This window comes from Urocitellus parryii (genome assembly GCF_045843805.1).
Source record: "Urocitellus parryii isolate mUroPar1 chromosome 10 unlocalized genomic scaffold, mUroPar1.hap1 SUPER_10_unloc_2, whole genome shotgun sequence".
NCBI classification, from domain to species: Eukaryota; Metazoa; Chordata; class Mammalia; order Rodentia; family Sciuridae; genus Urocitellus; species Urocitellus parryii.
The window spans coordinates 199,868-217,952 of NW_027551755.1; positions in this window are offsets into that span (position 1 = coordinate 199,868).

Below are 18,085 nucleotides of genomic sequence, written 5' to 3' on the forward strand. Positions count from 1 at the left end.
AGAGCCCTAATAACCAGAATATACAAAGAACTAAAAAAATTAGACAATAAGATAACAAATAACCCAATCAATAAATGGGCCAAGGACCTGAACAGACACTTCTCAGAGGAGGACATACAATCAATCAACAAGTACATGAAAAAATGCTCACCATCGCTAGCAGTCAGAGAAATGCAAATCAAAACTACCCTAAGATACCATCTCACTCCAGTAAGACTGGCAGCAATTAGGAAGTCAAACAACAATAAGTGCTGGAGAGGATGTGGGGAAAAGGGCACTCTTGTTCATTGCTGGTGGGACTGCAAATTGGTGCAGCCAATTTGGAAAGCAGTATGGAGATTTCTCGGAAAGCTGGGAATGGAACCACCATTCGACCCAGCTATTCCCCTTCTCGGTCTATTCCCTAAAGCCCTAACAAGAGCATGCTACAGGGACACTGCTACATCGATGTTCATAGCAGCTCAATTCACGATAGCAAGACTGTGGAACCAGCCTAGATGCCCTTCAATAGATGAATGGATAAAAAAAATGTGGCATTTATATACTATGGAGTATTATTCTGCATTAAAAAATGACAAAATCATAGAATTTGGAGGAAAATGGATGGCATTAGAGCAGATTATGCTAAGTGAAGCTAGTCAATCTTTAAAAAACAAATACCAAATGACTCCTTTGGTATAAGGGGAGTAAACAAGGACAGGGTAGGGACGAAGAGCTTGAGAAGAAGATTTACATTAAACAGGGATGAGAGGTGGGAGGGAAAGGGAGTGAGAAGGGAAATTGCATGGAAATGGAAGGCGATCCTCAGGGTTATACAAAATGTCATATAAGAGGAAAGGAGGGGCAAGACAAGATAATACAAATGGAAGAAATGATTTACAGTAGAAGGGGTAGAGAAAGAAAAGGGGAGGGGAGGGGAGGGGAGGGGAGGGGGATAGTAGAGAATAGGACAGACAGCAGAATACATCAGACACTAGAAAGGCAATATGTCAAGCAATGGAAGGGAAACTGATATGATACAGCAATTTGTATATGGGGTAAAAGGGGGAGTTCATAATCCACGTGAATCAAACTGTGTAATATGATGTATTAAGAACTATGTAATGTTATGAACGACCAATAAAAAAAATAAAATCATATTATATGTAAATGTTTATAAATGTAAAGTATACAATATTCAATATGTCTTATACGCCAAATTTTGTCCAAATACATATCTATTCATGTATATACCTTTATATAGGAACTTATCATTAATTCACTAAGCTCTATATACATTGAAAGTAGTCTATACAGTAAATAAAATAACACATCTTAATTTTTTTTCTATTTACATACATCTAATTTCAAATGTCTTCTTAGCTTGCATATAGTTAGCTTGAGCCTGAAAATTGACTTAACCAGCCATTTATTTTTATTTTAAAAGTATATTGTGAAACTGTTAATTTACTATGGTTTTAACTTAGTAGATTTTTAAAGATCTTTTAAGGTTTTAAGCTTTTTATCAAATCAAAGAAATCTATCTGTGGCTATGAGAATTCTACAAGAGAAGATTAATGTTAAAAACCAATCAAATCCCTTAGAATATTCATGTATAAATAATTTTTATTGTCTGAAATACTTTTGAACTGATAGTTCATTTAGTCTTAATTCTATGAACTAAAGTTTGTAAGAGAGGAGAAACTAAAAAAAAAAAAAAGTGGTTGAAAGAATGTGACATTTCATTCTAAATAGCTAACCTTTCTTTCCTTTGTTCACCAATGGAGTTTAATCAATGTTTTCCTGAAACCTTCTGCCAAGACTTAGCAGTAACCATATTCATCTCTGAATATAGGGTAAATGTATTATGGGTATTATTTAGCAGAGAAGAACATCTGTCCTCTTTTGTATATGAATATTAAAACTGCAGATTACAACTTGAATAGCTCATTCCTTCCCATCGTTTTTTAAAAAAGGAAATTTAAGTTATCTTTTAAGCAGTGACTGACAGATTCACTGAGAATCCTAAAGCAGATTTTCCTTACCTAGACTGCCTGTGGAGGAAATTTTTCTATATTATAAAGGTTTCTAAATTTGAATAATTTGTCTAAATTTTACTACAGCAAACATCTACAAAAACTATTGGAAAATGTTAATTATAATACTTGTCTTTGGAATGACACTTTCTAACACTTGGAACAGTGAGAAAGTTGCAAGTTAGATATTATGCAAAACAGCCAGAAAGAGCACTGTAATATAATTATGAAAAGCTTTTGCTGAAACTGTTGTGTTATTGAATTTTCCCCTATATATTTGTATTACTCTTGTATAGTTGCAAAGTCTCCTGCGCAGGCACGGGCAGGAGCTCTGCTCCTCCTCCAATTGGGGCAATGTGCCTACAACACAGGCAGGCCGCTGGTCCTGTTCTGCTGGTTGGTAGCTGGTGCGCTTACCTTGCAGGCGCGGGAGGTGGCTCTGCCCCTCTGCGGGTCACTGGGCCTGTTCTAAAAGAGCATGCTACAGGGACACTACTGCTACATCGATGTTCATAGCAGCACAATTCACAATAGCAAGACTGTGGAAGTAACCTAGATGCCCTTCAAAAGACGAATGGATAAAAAAAAAATGTGGCATTTATGCACAATGGAGTATTACTCTGCATTAAAAAATGACAAAATCATAGAATTTGCAGGGAAATGGATGGCATTAGAGCTGATTATGCTAAGTGAAGCTAGCCAATCCCTAAAAAACAAATGCCAAATGTCTTCTTTGATATAAGGAGAGTAACTAAGAACAGAGTAGGGAAGAAGAGCATGAGAAGAAGACTAACATTAAACAGGGATGAGAGGTGGGAGGGAAAGGGAGAGAGAAGGGAAATTGCATGGAAATGGAAGGAGACCCTCAGGGTTATACAAAATTACATACAAGAGGAAGTGAGGGGAAAGGGAAAAATAATACAAGGGGGAGAAATGAATTACAGTAGAGGGGGCAGAGAGAGAAGAGGGGAGGGGAGGGGAGGGGAGGGGGGATAGTAGAGGATAGGAAAGGCAGCAGAGTACAACAGACATGAGTATGTCAATATGTAAATCAATGGAAGTGTAACTGATGTGATTCTGTAATCTGTATATGGGGTAAAAATGGGAGTTCATAATCTGCTTGAATCAAAGTGTGAAATATGATGTATCAAGAACTATGTAATGTTTTGAACAACCAACAATAAAAAAAAGAAAAAAAAAGAAAAAAAAAACCTGATACTTTTAATAATCTTTCTTTCTTTAGAGACAGGGTCTCATTAAGTGGATTAGGGTCTCTCTAAATTGCTGAGGCTGGCTTTGAATTTGTGATCCTCCTGCTCAACCTCCCAAGTTGCTGGGAATACAGGAGGACTCCAACATGCCCCACTTAATAATTTTTCTTTTCTGCCTTATTGTATTGGTCAATTGAGGCTATTGGAAATATCCCAATACAAAGCTAATTTACAAAATTGAGGTACTTATCAGAGAGTATATAGCTGTGTGAAAAATCTGATAAACCTCTAATATGTTTTTAGAATATGGTTTGGGTTCCAGCACAGTGGTGCATGGCTATAAATCTCTTGACTCAGAAGGCTGAGACAGCAGGATTGCATGTTTTAGGTCAGCCTCGGAAAATTAGTGAGGGCCTCAGTGAGATCCTGTTTAAAAAAGAAGGGGGGCTGGGCTGTAGTTCAGTGGTAAAGCTTTCCTGGATTCAATCACTAGTACCAGAAATGGGAAAAAAAAAAAAAGAAGAAGTTTGGTTTGGGCTTCTTGAACTCCACTGAATCTAGTGTGCAAAAAAGTACTTCTTTTTGTATTACAAGCATTTACAGAGCACATCAGGTACTATTCCAAGCATTTTATAAATATAAGCTATTTAATCCACAAAATCTTTGAGGCATGTATTAGACAAGTAGTGTGAGGTGTGAAGAAGTTATATAGTTTACTTATGGTCAACTCAACAGCTAGTAAGAGGTGAAGTTCAGGTAGACAATACAATGCTCCCTTAGGAAACTTTCACCTTTGCTGATCATACTTATGATATCCAATTATTTTCTAATTTGGTTAAACTTCAGGTTCATTTATGTGAAGCCAAGATTTATACAAATAAGTGGATGCTGCTGTTAAGAATGCTACCTTATTGTTTCCATTTGTGAGCTTAGACTAAAGGCTTATCATTTCTGGTTAGCTTTTGCCTGCAATTGGTACATTCTGCCAATAGGTGGTACCTTCTTTATGGCTTCTGACCTGAATGGAGGTTTCTTTAGGTATGATTTAATGAGACTCATAAATGAGATTTGTATTTAATATTTCTTTAAAGCAAGCAAATATAAAAGCTTAACTATATTAAAATAGATAAGTGTAATAATTTTTAATTTATTTTTTATTCTAATTTGTTATATATGACAGCAGAATGCATTACAATTCATATTACGCATAGCACAATTTTTCATATCTCTGGTTGTATCACACCATTCATGTCTTCATACATGTACTTAGGGTAAAAATTGACTAATCTAGCCAGGTGCATAGGTGCATACCTGTAATCCCAGCGGCTCAGGAGACTGAGACAGGAGGATCCTAAGTTCAAAGCCAGCCTCAGCCACTTAGCTAGGCAGTAGGCAACTCAGTGAGACCTTGTCTCTAAATAAAATGGGGCTGAGGATGTGGCTCAGTGGTCGAGTGCCACTGAGTTTAATTCCCAGTACCAAAAACAAGAACAACAAAATCACTAATCTAACATGTAAGCTTAGGAAAGATCTTTTTTTTTTTTTCATTATTTCCCTTTAGAAATTTTACAAACAGACAAACTTCCAAAATTGCCTACTCAGTGAATCTTATGCTTCATGCAGATAGGAATGAAAAGGAACCTGTGTGTTTTGTTTATAACTTGGGTACAAAACAAGGAAACCTATTGGATCTGGATCCTTTGTTTCTAACCTCTCTGAGCCACACACATTTCCTTAACAATAGCAACAAAAAATAGCAGCAATAACAATGGAATCTCTAAAGCATTTACATAAATTACACATTGTCCTAAGGGATTTGCATATTCTGACTCATTTAATCTTCACAATAACCCTCTGAGATAATATTGCTCATACTTCCCAGCATTAGGAGTTGGAACTGAGGCACATTACTGTTGTTAATGCTTTGCTATGTTATTACAGGAATTAATAAGTGATCTGGCTGGGATTTGCTCCTGGCATTCTTGCTTGCTAGACCACAGTATGTCACTACTAGTTCCTCCTGTCTGTCTTCTGCCAAATCAGGCCTTGCAACTTGTGCTCTGTGGATTCCTGGAGTTTCCTTGGTGGTTTCTCTGTGTGAATGCCAAGGATGGGCAGGGCAGCAAGAGGAAGAAGCCCTAGAGAGATCACTAAATTTTACTCTGTTTTTGATTTATTCAACTATTCATTATTCATGAATTCAAAATTTCTATACAATTTTCTTGAGTATGTACCCCATGCTGAGCAAAAGATAAAGAGGAAAGATGGAAGGCATATCTACACAGAGCATTTACCTAGACTTTATAAGTACAAAAAACAAATGTTGATGTTTTCTAACCAGAAAGCAGTAGAAACTGGGCATTTTTTATTTGAGAAACATGTTGCTAATTGACTGCTTTAATTTAAAACATATAATTCAATGCAAAGTTGATGGGGATTTGAGCTTACTTCCTTAAAGACATCCCTTTGTATAAGTAACATAGCACAATTTCTTGTCACAATGGCCCTTTCACTATGAGAACATGCTATTCTTTATGCAATGTCATATGGGAAGTTAAAATTATTTCTAATATTTGAAGTGAATTTTGTCTTATTTTATATTGCTAACTTTCAAATTCTTATAATTTAATTTTACACAATATACAAACATACCACATACCTACAAAATATTAATAAGGGAGATAAATTGTTCCCATGACTGCATTAGTTCCTTATCTTTTAAAATCTGTGGGGAAAATTTTCACCTTGTAAATAAATATACACTCCTAACTTAGTTGATGGGTTTTAACTTCTTTAAATAATTAACAATAGCAGAAGCAAAAATACTAACAAGGAGTGAGTTGGTGGAACATTTAAACAGTCTAATATAATGTTGAAATTGAGTAAATGAAAGAAAAGCCGTAAAATTTAAGAAGAGTCAGGAGCCACCTATCTTCCTTTTATTTTTCTTTTGCATATTGGCTGCCTATTTTTGTGCCACCATCTGCACAAGGCAAGAAGGCAGGACTGACTTAGTCCAAACACTGCATCCAGACCTCAGCAGCATCTCATCATCCTGTCTTAAAATGTTCTGACGGGAAAGAGTTTCTACTTGAGTTACTCCTCAAGTTCTGGGTCTCATTTGAGACTCTTCAAAGACACAGTTAAGAATTACAAAATAAGATGACATTGCCCAGGAAGAAACATAGTGGAATGTCAGCATACTTAGGAGATGTGCTTCTGTGTATTTAAGATCAAAGAATACATGAGTCCCATTTTCTAAGAGATTAGTATCTATGGAGGCTTTTTGATTCCAAACTCTTAGAGTAAATATACCCCACAGTAAGAGAAACTTTGGATCAAGGAGACATCATAGGATAAATAAATTGCTTGAAGGTAAGAACTGTATTTTATTCATGTGTCCATATCTAATTACAAGTTTATCATCTTAGAAACAGACATCCAATGCCAAATGGAAAATAAGACTTTAACAACAACAAAATAACAATATAATAGAAATTTATCTGTTCCTCCTTAAAACAGATATTCTTATGTTTAATTAAAAAGATTTCTCTGAATGGTTATTTGTTTTATACTCAGTATAAACATTACATTAACCAAGTCATTTTTTACTCAAAGGTTGTTAGAATGTGTGGTCCGATAATAGTTTATTTTGTCAATAAAAATGTGTTTGTAAAGGTGACGTATGATATGTATAATTTTTAGGCCAGAAATTCAATCATCACAAAAGAAACAGAATGTAATTGGCACTATGGGAAAATTCTGGATCAATGGCAGATATTTAGAAAATTTAATTCCACTTCCACATCCTACTTGCTATATAAAATAGTAATGATTCTAAGCAGGGTGGAATTTTGATAGTAGGGTAACCTCATAGAATTCTTCAAAAGGGCTTGGCTCATAGTAGGGCATCAGAAAAGGTTAGTTCTTCTTTCCTGAAGCTCACTATCAGAAATGTGCTAGTGACATCTAGTGGTATCTTCTGCAAACCTCAAGAAGGTCACCCTTGAAACAAAGCTTCCCAGGCAGTGTCACACATCAACAGATGTTTATTAAACATCTTCTGTGTTTCAGGCTCTCAAAAAAATTCTCAGTATTGAAAAGGTGTAAAGGACACAGTGGCTACACTAGATAGTCTCTGCATTTAATAGAACAGACACATGTAAGCCAGTTGCTATTATAAATGTAATCATTTCTACACCAGCAGTGAGAAAAAAGTGCTAATGTATTATAGAATGGGTAACTTACTCTGCTGAAGAAGATGGTAAGTTAAAGACTAAAATTCCCTCATAATTAATTAGAGCTGAAGTGATGAGGAAATTTGGAGACGTGTTTCATGGTAAGTTAAGGACTATTGGCCAAAGTCTTGGTTGATATGCTAAAGAGAAAGAAAATAGCATTTTTTTTTTTTTTTTTTTTTTTGCTTAGGAAGTTTCATAGTTATATTCAGGTAACAGCATGAAGGATAGATTAGAGATGGAAGAAAACAGAGGCTGGAGAGTTAGCCAGGAGTCATCACTTCAAGAGATGGAAAGCCAAAGTCAATCAATAGAACTGGCAGAGACAGAAGAAAATATAACTGTAAGACTTCTCTGAAGTCAGGACTGCATCATGAACTTGAGGATGTGGAGCATGAGGAAAGAAAAATGAGGTTGCTTCTGTGTTTTCTGGAATGAGTGATTGTTAACCTCATTAAAAAAGAATACTGAGCAGAAGAAGCTGTATGGAGAAGTGAAGAGAAGAAAATCAAGATTCTGTTTTCATTCTATTTGTGTATATTTTTTAAAAATAGAATATTTAAATAAAAGTGTACAGTAAGTAAATAAACACATAGGTCTGGAGAGTGACCTGGAAGGAGACCAAAACTTAGGAACAATTAGCACACATTACAACCACAATGGATGAGATTATCCAGAAAAAAAAATGTATGAAAAGAGTAAAGGAGAGAGAGACAAGGTGAGACCTTGGAAACATCATTATTTAATGAGTATGCCCCGAATAAGAACCAGATTTACTGTCAATTTGCTCAGAAGGGCCTATGAGTTAGTTAGAAACATGCTTAGACTGCAGAATGGCTTTGGAAATTGCATGGTGACAGAAGTGTCCCAGAAACATCAGAACATAACTTTTAAAAACATGTTTAAACTGACTTTAGGGTTTAAAAGCAGAGCTATAAAGTGTTTTCCTTACAGTTCCATGGAATAAGGCATATTTGAATTTTCGTCTCATAATATATGCTTTAAGTCTTTCCCCAGGTCAGAGGCAAAGCTTTATCTGACTGCATATAAAATGCACAGCTTTTCTACTTACACCATTAAATTTGGCCATCTAGTTTTTTTTCCTTTTTGTTTTATTCTCTCTCTCTCTCTCTCTCTCTCTCTCGTTCCCTTTTCCTCTCTTCTGATGTATGTATTTCTTGCTTCAGCGATTTTCTGGGAGAAGAGCCCACTTGGTTTAATGTTTATTATTACAGACTACCTCACAAATTTAGGATACTAACTCTACAATGGTAGTGTCATCCTCTTGGAAAAGGAGAATTATGCATGCAACTTAATACCTACAAATTTATGACTTCCAAATATATATAATGTGTTTTATTTTTAACATTCAAATTATTCTCTTCTCTTGCACCTTTTATCATGTCAGGAGAAATGATAAAATAAATTATTCTATCAATTAATTTTATTGCCTTCTGAATAATATTTTTAATATTCTAATGCTCAGGATCTCTTGATTTTCATATTCATATATCACTTTTGTGTCAATTTAAAGAGTGACCTTTTTTAATTATCACAGATTAGTTTAAATACCATTTAACTATGCCATTTCAAAATCCATGTACTAAAACTGCATGCATTATATAACTTTGAGCAATTAACACTCTCTGCACCTCAATCAACCTTATTTATTCAAAAGGGAATTATGGCTCAGGGTAGTCACATTAGATGAAAGTGATGAGTACCTAAAGACTTTGCATAATTTAATCCTGATAAAGGAAAATGGGTAATTTAACCAGTTAAATGAGTCCCATCCTAAAACAGTCTAATAACACTTTAAAGTTCACTTGGATCACCAGCTTTTAAATTAAGAAAATTGGCAAATTTCTTTTTTAAAAAAACCCAACCATATGAAAAGATTTTCCCTTAAAATGATTTATAGAAATATTTGTTTTTCTTACTATTTCAATTTTTTAACTCAAATGTATCTAAAATATGGTCAAGAATTATTCTTTCATTTTAAGTGCAATATAATGGCAATAAAAATCAAACATACCTAACTTTTATATTTAATTATAAAGAAACCTAATATATAGTAATTAAATATGTGAAAGGCAAAATGAATAAATCAATGAACTACATAGAAAGAAAACAGTGTAAGTTGCTCTGAACCCAAATTTTACTGATCTAAAAAGAAACAGTAAACAACATTGATTAGGTGCTTATTATATATTAGAAATTATACAGTGTTTATGGATACAAGTTGAATAGGATTCTGTTTTTCAAGAACTCATCATCTGTAAGACAAACTGACAGATAAACAAAAAGAATCATGATACCATGTGATGAGCATAAGTATATGATAGAACAAGGCATCCAGAACAATTTTTGCAACTAGAGATCCCTGGGAACTTTCTCTCAAACAGTCAACATTTGGCCTGAGATGAGGTGCTGGGTAAGTGGCTTTATATTCAGAGTAGTGTATCTGCTATCTTCAATTAAGTCAAGGGCATGGTAGCAGTAACAATGATATACTAAAAACCTGCTTATTGAGTATTTTTATTGTCAGCAGACATTGAGATCATTATTTATCACATGCAATTTCATTTTGTCTATTTATAATAATACTGTAAGGTAAAGTACAACTGCTAATCTTACTTTTTAAAATAACGAAACTGAAGCACAAATGAGTTAGGCGTTTGCTCAACATCACATATCACCCGATATCCAAATTCTGTTTTCTGTAACAAATCTGCTGTGTTGTCTTGACTTATATGATATACTCCTTCCTTGGTTTAGGGGAAATTGAATGTGTCACATGTCTTTCTCTACAACAAAATACAAATTTATCACAAACTACTTTATGATACTATTGAAACCATTAGCTCCATTAATACCTAAATCATGTGCAGTTTTCTTTGACGTCAGGATGTCTCAGTTATACATAAACCTAGCTACAAATTACTCCATTTTCAGGAAATGAATAGTGAAGCTATTATGTTCTCCAAGAAGCTGCAATCGTTTTTAAATTTCTTTCACTTGTTAGTTTCTTAAATATGCTTTCTCAATTCATTTTCTTTTTTTTAATATTTGTTTTTAGTTGTAGGTGGACACAATAACCTTTATTTTATTTTTTTATGAGGTGCTGCAGATCGAACCCAGTGCCTCATGCATGCTAGGCAAGCTCTCCATGGCTGAGCCACAACCCCAGGTTCCCCTATTTTCTTGTTGCCAACTCTTCAACTCTTCTCAACATGACTGTCACCTATTCCACTCCTTCAGATGTCATTCACTGAGATTAATAATGTGCTTTACAAGGCAAAATTTTAAGGTGGTTTGCTTTCCTTGATGGCTTTGGACTTCTCTACACTCTTGTTGTTTTGTTGCAACTACGTACTACTTACTTACTCTCAAAATACCTTCTGACCTTTATTTCAAGGCAATGTACTAAAAACTAGTAAGTTACTAAACCTAACTTGTCAGAAGAGAAAGTAAGGAAGTCTTTGATAGGCCACAGTTGGAAGCAAGAAATGGATAAAAATCATTTCTTCATTTTTTGGAAAAGGTGATGAACACTTTGCACACAGTGTGCACAAAATCTTAAACTTAAACCCGCATGTTTCAACAAATGTGTTAATTTTCCAGGACTCTCTATCACAAAATAAATCTATATTTCCATTATTTTTTATATAACCAAGCATGGGAAAACTCGATTTAGTTTGACAATCCTCTCAGTTAATAGCAGATGAGTTGAAATTACAAAATTTCATTAATTTATTCATCTTCAATCTTAATACCTTTGAGTATTTACAAATAAGAATACAAATCCAAATAAACTATATATTTTCCCTCAACTATTATAAAGAATAGTCTTCAAAGTCCTATTTGGGTCTCTTTAATGCTGAGGCCATGAAGAAGTGGACAAGTAAGTATGTTATGAATTTTCCCATGTAAAATGTTGTCGGAGCTCCTCTACTTTGTCTTATCAAAGAAACGTGCAGGCCATGTTTAGGATATGTATTTCAGGAAGGATTTAATTCAAGAAATATTTTGGATCACATATGCTGTGAATCAGTGATATCTGGATAGAAAACTTTTAATTTGCTGTGTTGCCAACATGGGTCTTCCTCTATAGGGTAAGTCATTTTTAGTAAACAAAAGATAAGATTCCCACTCCACTCTAGTTATAATAGACATGGAGAAGAGAAATAATTGAGAAGCCAACTTTGCAATGATGATCAGAGCTTAGTTGAGAAGAATGGGAATGAAGAGCAAAAGCTACTAGATTTTATAAACTGCTGGTTTCAGACAATTTCATATTTTCCTAACTCTATCTCTTTTAATTGAAAAATTAAAAACAGAAAGTTGTAGACAGCAGTCTTAGTCAGCTTTTTATCTCTGGGACAAAGTACTTGACATAAATGACTCAAAACTTGAAAGATTTATTTCTGGCTCATAGTATCAGAGGTTTCAGCCCATGTTTGGCTGGCTCCATTGTTTCTGAACCTGTGGTGAAGGAGTAGTAGAAGGGCATGACAAAGCAAAGATGCTCATCTGATGACAGAGAGGAGGCATCGAGAGCAAGGGGTCAGGGATTAAAAAGTATCCCTCTAAAGGCACAGCCCCATTATCCTACCTTTCCCCATAAGACCTCCTAAAATTTTCACCACTTCCCTATAGTGCTATCAGCTGGGGGAAAAGTCTTCAAAATATGAGCCTTTGAGGAACTTTCCAGACTCAAACTATAACATCAACCTTCATTTGGTAGAGGTAGTATATGTCCCCTAAAAATGAGTGCCTTAGTAAGTCTTTCCCAAAAACAAGACATCAGAATTATGAAAATCTCCTCCCATTCCCTTGGGGGTAAATTAAAAGGGCTAAATGGCAATTTTATCATATGAATCTTTTCTCCCTTCAAAAATCAAAAAAACGAGGAAAGAAGGAAAAAAAAAAGAAAATATAGGCCCTTTTAGAAATCCTAGTTCCTGTTGCCAAACATAATTATTTGATGGGAACATGTGGCTGAAGCAGGGGAAATCATACCACACTGTCTAAAATCAGAAATGATTGTCCAACTACAGAGTAAGTAGCTGAGACAATCATTTGGAGATGGTCATGAGGGACAAAGGGTTAGCAAAAATTAAAGATGCTATATAGCTTACACAAAGCAGAATGGCTACAACTGGAGAAGAGAGAAATAGAAAAACAGAACAGACTGTTTTCCATTTTCCAAAAGAACAATAAATCATCCCTGAAAACTGATGCACTTAACACTATCTACTTTGCCTGAATTTTTAAGTAGGTTTCTATCCTTTATACTCAATCACATAACAAAATAATAGATACAGTCATATCTCAGAAGAGATAACACTTATATGCAACTGATAGGTAAACAAGAAGATAGATCAGGAAAGAGCGGGGGAAAAAAGAAAGAATATAAATGTTTAGTAAGTGGAGATTAGCTAATTCCCCTGAGAAATACCAGAAGACCAAGCTATCCAATTGTGTCCTACCTATTCATTTCTTTCAAGTCATAAGTCAATGTAGAAACTTGACTCTCAGGTTGTATTTCTTACAACTGTATTCTGGCCTCACTGCTTACCAATATAAGACTACTGGTAAGTTATTTAAATTCAGACTTTATTTTTTTATTATTTGAAATGAGAACGCTATGTTGTTATGAAGATTAAATGAATATGTGTAAGTGCTTATTACAGCAATACCTGTTTTTCTAATTGTTTAGAGTAAAATGTGTTCTATTAAGTAACTGTGATTTCTCATCCATAATTCTTAAAGTCAAATGTAACTGGCAATTCAGAATTAATTTAATATTAGAATAGACATATAGAGCATATCCCATATCTTTTGAGTGTCTCCATTAGGGTCTGGTAATGCAAACTGTACAAATACACCTTTGTTATTTCTGCAACAAAACACATAAATGTTCATGTGAAGTGGGAAAAACAAAGACTGTAAATAGGTCTTTTAGTCAAGTCAAATAAAATTGAGCCTTCCTTTTAGAAAGAAAAATCAGTTTTCATAGAACTTAGAATATCAGAGTTGCTGATAATATGCTGTTTACAATTTTTAAATAATAATTCTATTTATTGTTGATGGTTAGAATTTAGGTGTAATCAAATTTCAAGATTATAAAAGAGAATATGTTGAAGTCCTGATCCCTAGTAACTCTATTAATCAGCTTTCCCTTACTATAATAAAATATCTGAGATAATCAACTTATAAAGAGGAAAGGTTTGTTTTGGCTTACAGTTTTGGAGGTATTATTGCTTTGAACCTGTAGTGAGGGAAGTGCAGAGTTGGGAATGAACTGATTAATTCATAGCCAGGATATGAAAAAAGAGAGGTGAGGAACTGACCGGAGTCTCCCAAATCACCTTCAAGGGTATGGCCCCAGTGACCTAAAACCTTCCTCTAATCCTCACCTGTTAAACTGTCCCTACTTCCCAATAGTGCAAAGCTAGGGACTGAGCCTTCAAGGTATGGTCCTTTGGGAAACATTTAAGAACAAAAATATAACAACTGTAAAATATAATTACATTTAGGAATTAATATTAAGATAAAATGTCACCTTTATGAGGGGTCCTGATTTAGCCAATCTGATTGGTGTGTTCATGAGAATAAATTTGGACACACAAAGACATACCAGGCATACGCATGATCAGAGGGAATATCATGTAAGGACACACCAAGAAGACAGCGGTCATCTGTACACTAAGGATAGCAACCAATCTGCCAACACTGACACTGGCATTAAAGACATCTAATCTCCAGAACAGTGATAAAATAAATCTCTGCTGTTAAAGCCATCCCACTCTGTGGTACTTCTTCACAGCAGCCATAGCAAATTAATACACTATGTATTAGGAAATTGTTCTTAGAGCTGTTACTTTGAACAACTAATAGTATAAGACTGAAAGTCTCTGATCCTTGAATTTTTAATCTAGTTCAGATAATTTTTATATGATACTTTGATAGCACAATGTTTCTTAAGAGCTAAAGAATTATAAATACATTTTTCTCATGTTAGGTAATCTTTACTTACAAGTTTTAGATTGCACATGGATAATGATGCAGAAAGCACTAGCAAGGGACTGAGGTGTCTTGGGATAACAGCAGAATTCACAAGAGGTACTCACCTTCATTGGGCTGACTGGGCTTTTGATGTGTGCACAATTGTCTCAGAGTGGTTTGAGAAAAATATATGGACAATGAAAAGTAGGACAAATAACTGTCTTACAAACAGGAATGACCACAGGATGAGAAGAGATTTGGGGATCTATTTCTTAGCTTAGAGAAGAAAGAGCAGCAAATTCTGCAGAGAATAAAAGCAACATGTTCCCATTGTAGATTTATAGGAATAAAATATGATAGCCAGTGAAGCCAATAATTAAACATTTAGAAGTTTGAAAATATAAATCCAAATATAAAAGATAATTTCTTACTAAGTTATGGGTCATCATGAAAATAATGAAAATATTTTTATTTCTGTATATTTTTGAGGTAGCAATTAGTTTCTATTCTTAAGAGGGGAATCATAAGAGTTCTTCACTTATGTAAAATTGAATACTTCTCTAATGAAAGAACATTGAATCAGTTCAACCACCTTGATTAGTATTTTCCTTTTACATTAATTGACACAGTTAAGGGGCAAGAGATAAATGTATAATCAGTTGCATACACAAATAAAAATAAGAATACAAAAAAGAATCTGTAATAACTTTGTTTAAGAATATACTGTCAAATAAAAATATAATGGAGAAAACACAATTTTTTAATGCCTTTTCAAAATAAAATAATTTCCTGGTTCAACTGATTCTAAAAACAATATATGTTCCTTGTAAAAACAGAAATCAAGAGGTAGCGCGCTCGCCTGGCATGTGTGCGGCCCGGGTTCGATCCTCAGCACCACATATAAACAGAGATATTGTGTCCGCCGAAAACTAAAAAATAAATATTAAAATTCTCTCTCTCTCTCTCTCTCTCTCTCTCTCTCTCTTTCTCTCTCTCTCTTTAAATAAAAGACTTAAAAAAATAAAAACAGAAATCTAACTTTTATTGATTAGAAATTCAAAGTCCTTCTACTGTAATCCCTCTAGCCTTTAACTCCTAGTAAAATGAACTCTAAAATAATAAGTCCTTACTTATATCCAGATTGTTTTTTAAAAATATCAAAGCAAAGAAAATATCTTGCATTCAAGAATCTTGGAATCATAATCTCTATTCATTTCATCTTGCTGTTGAAAGCTGTCATGTCATAAAACCTGCCTGATGGCTACTACTCCTTACAGTTCAATGACCTAGGCTGGGCTTCAACATAATGTAAATATCCTCTTCTATTTCGACACTTAGCGACCTACAAATCAATCAATTGTTCTTTTTTATTGCATTGGGTCTACTAAATTTAGCTTTGCTTGATTTCAATAGATTTTTTTTTCTTTATGCTTTTGTTTTTTTCCTAAGGTCAATGGTCAAGCATCCTGGTGATACAATGGAGTTGTAATTGGATCCCCTCTGCAGCTTCAGAAGTTCTTCTGCTTGAATTACTTTCCCAGCAGTCTCTAAAGTCTCCCATTCAGCGGTTCTTCTGACTATCTGACTACAACAGTGAGGTCAATCCTGCTGGAGGTCTGTCTATCTAAACTTACTTTCCTTTCCATCAATCTCCCCAATGCAAAATTTCTGCCTCCTAATTATGAGAAAGATTTTTAGTAACACTTTGATTATCTAAGCAACTGAAAATGCTTACATTTAATGAAAACCTTACTCTGTTATTTACAACACTACTGTTTGACTGTTTTGTGACTCTTCTAGTGAATCAAGAAGAGGAGTCTAATGCTGATCACTCCAGAGCTCAAAAGTCTTGTCATACTGATGTCCTTCACAAAAACTTTACTCTGATTAACTTCCTGAAACCTAATTAGGATTTTTCTCACTCTTGTCTTCATTTTTTCCACTTAGTTTCATTTTGCTTGAAGGTAAACACATTTTAGGCCTCCAACCTCATGGTTGGCCAGGTTCTTAAAACAGGAGATTGCCCTAATTTTCACATTTATTTGGTCCTTTAGTAAACTCTTGCTTAATTTATATGTTAAATCCTCCACAGACTTGCTAAGTGGCATTACTCTGCCCTCTACCACAATCTAAACTTGCTGAATCCATTTTAGGGAATGATATCAGGAACATAATTATTGGAATTTTTCTTAATAGAATTCAAACTACTATATAAAACTGTTGTAAATATTCTTTTATTGTGATGGTGTGTGATAGATTTTCTATCTTTAAGGCTTCTTTTATCATTCCACAGTGATGATTTCAAATCTGTCAGAAGCTGGCTTCCTCTCAGTTGTTTCCTTCCCTCCCCACTGCCCGCACCCCCCCCTCTTTTTTTTTTCCTCTGCATCTCTTGGGAAATACTGCTCTGTCACTGCTGTAAGAGTGCTAGAAAAGATGAATGGTTTCCTTAACATTTTAGTGCTTAGGGTAGAACAGAGGGGGGTGGGGGAAATAAGGTGAAAATTTGGCTAAATTGTGAAGTCTTTCAAAGGAAAGATTTTACACTTCTTTAGGCAAATGCTTACTTATATACCAGTTTGGGAGACAAGGCATAAAATTTATAAAATAGTAAAAACAGATAAAAATGAAGTTTCATGTATTCTTTAAATTTAGCCTTGTATCTGCTTTCCTTTTCTCTATCATTTAGAAATGCAATCAGGAAAAATGGAAAAGAATACATATATGTATTGGTATTTATATTTATTGCAAATATTTTTAAAATATTTCACCACAAAGAAATGATAAATATTTGAGATAATGGGTATGCTAATTATCTTTATTGGATCATTACACAATGTATATTTGTATCAAACTATCATATGGCACCTCATAAAATTTTACCTGTATTATGTGCCATTTAAAAATAAAGTAAAATAACTAAGTTTAAAAGCATGCATTTTTTTTTCACATGGCTCTAAATAATTTAACATGGCTTTGAAAAATATAAATTTAATGTTTTTCACTATGCCATTAAGAATTTTTATTAAAGTATTTATTTATGAGGAAAATATGAATATCTAAATACCTAACTCAAACTACATGTTTGCATTGGCATGGACACATCTACCAAAAGAAAAAAAAAAAGGGAAAAACATGAGCTGTAAGAAAGATATAGTAGACTTAAATACTGTGTTCTAGCATTGTATTCTTCAATTAAGCAACACCTTGAAAGTGCAATAACTAAGTTATTAGTACATTGTTCTAATTAGTACATTGTTCTAAGAAAAATATAGGATAAAATTATTTCCTTTGTTCACAGCATTTATGTTTAAAAGGTTTTTCAGAGTTGAAAAAAAAAGCTATCACTTCGTATATAAAACTCATTTCTTGAATAGTTTTTATGAAATCATAGGAAAATAAGTATTTTCTAAGCCCATTTAAAGTAAAAACAGGCATTACATTGTTGTCTCTAGAAAAGATTGTAGAATCAACTGAGTAAACCAGTTATTTTTGTATAAACAAATGGGAGCCTGGCTTCTCAAAACAGAAAATCATCAACATTTACAGAACACCTCTTAAAGATCCTAAATTCCTTTTTTAAAGGACCTAAAAATATTAAAATATTTTT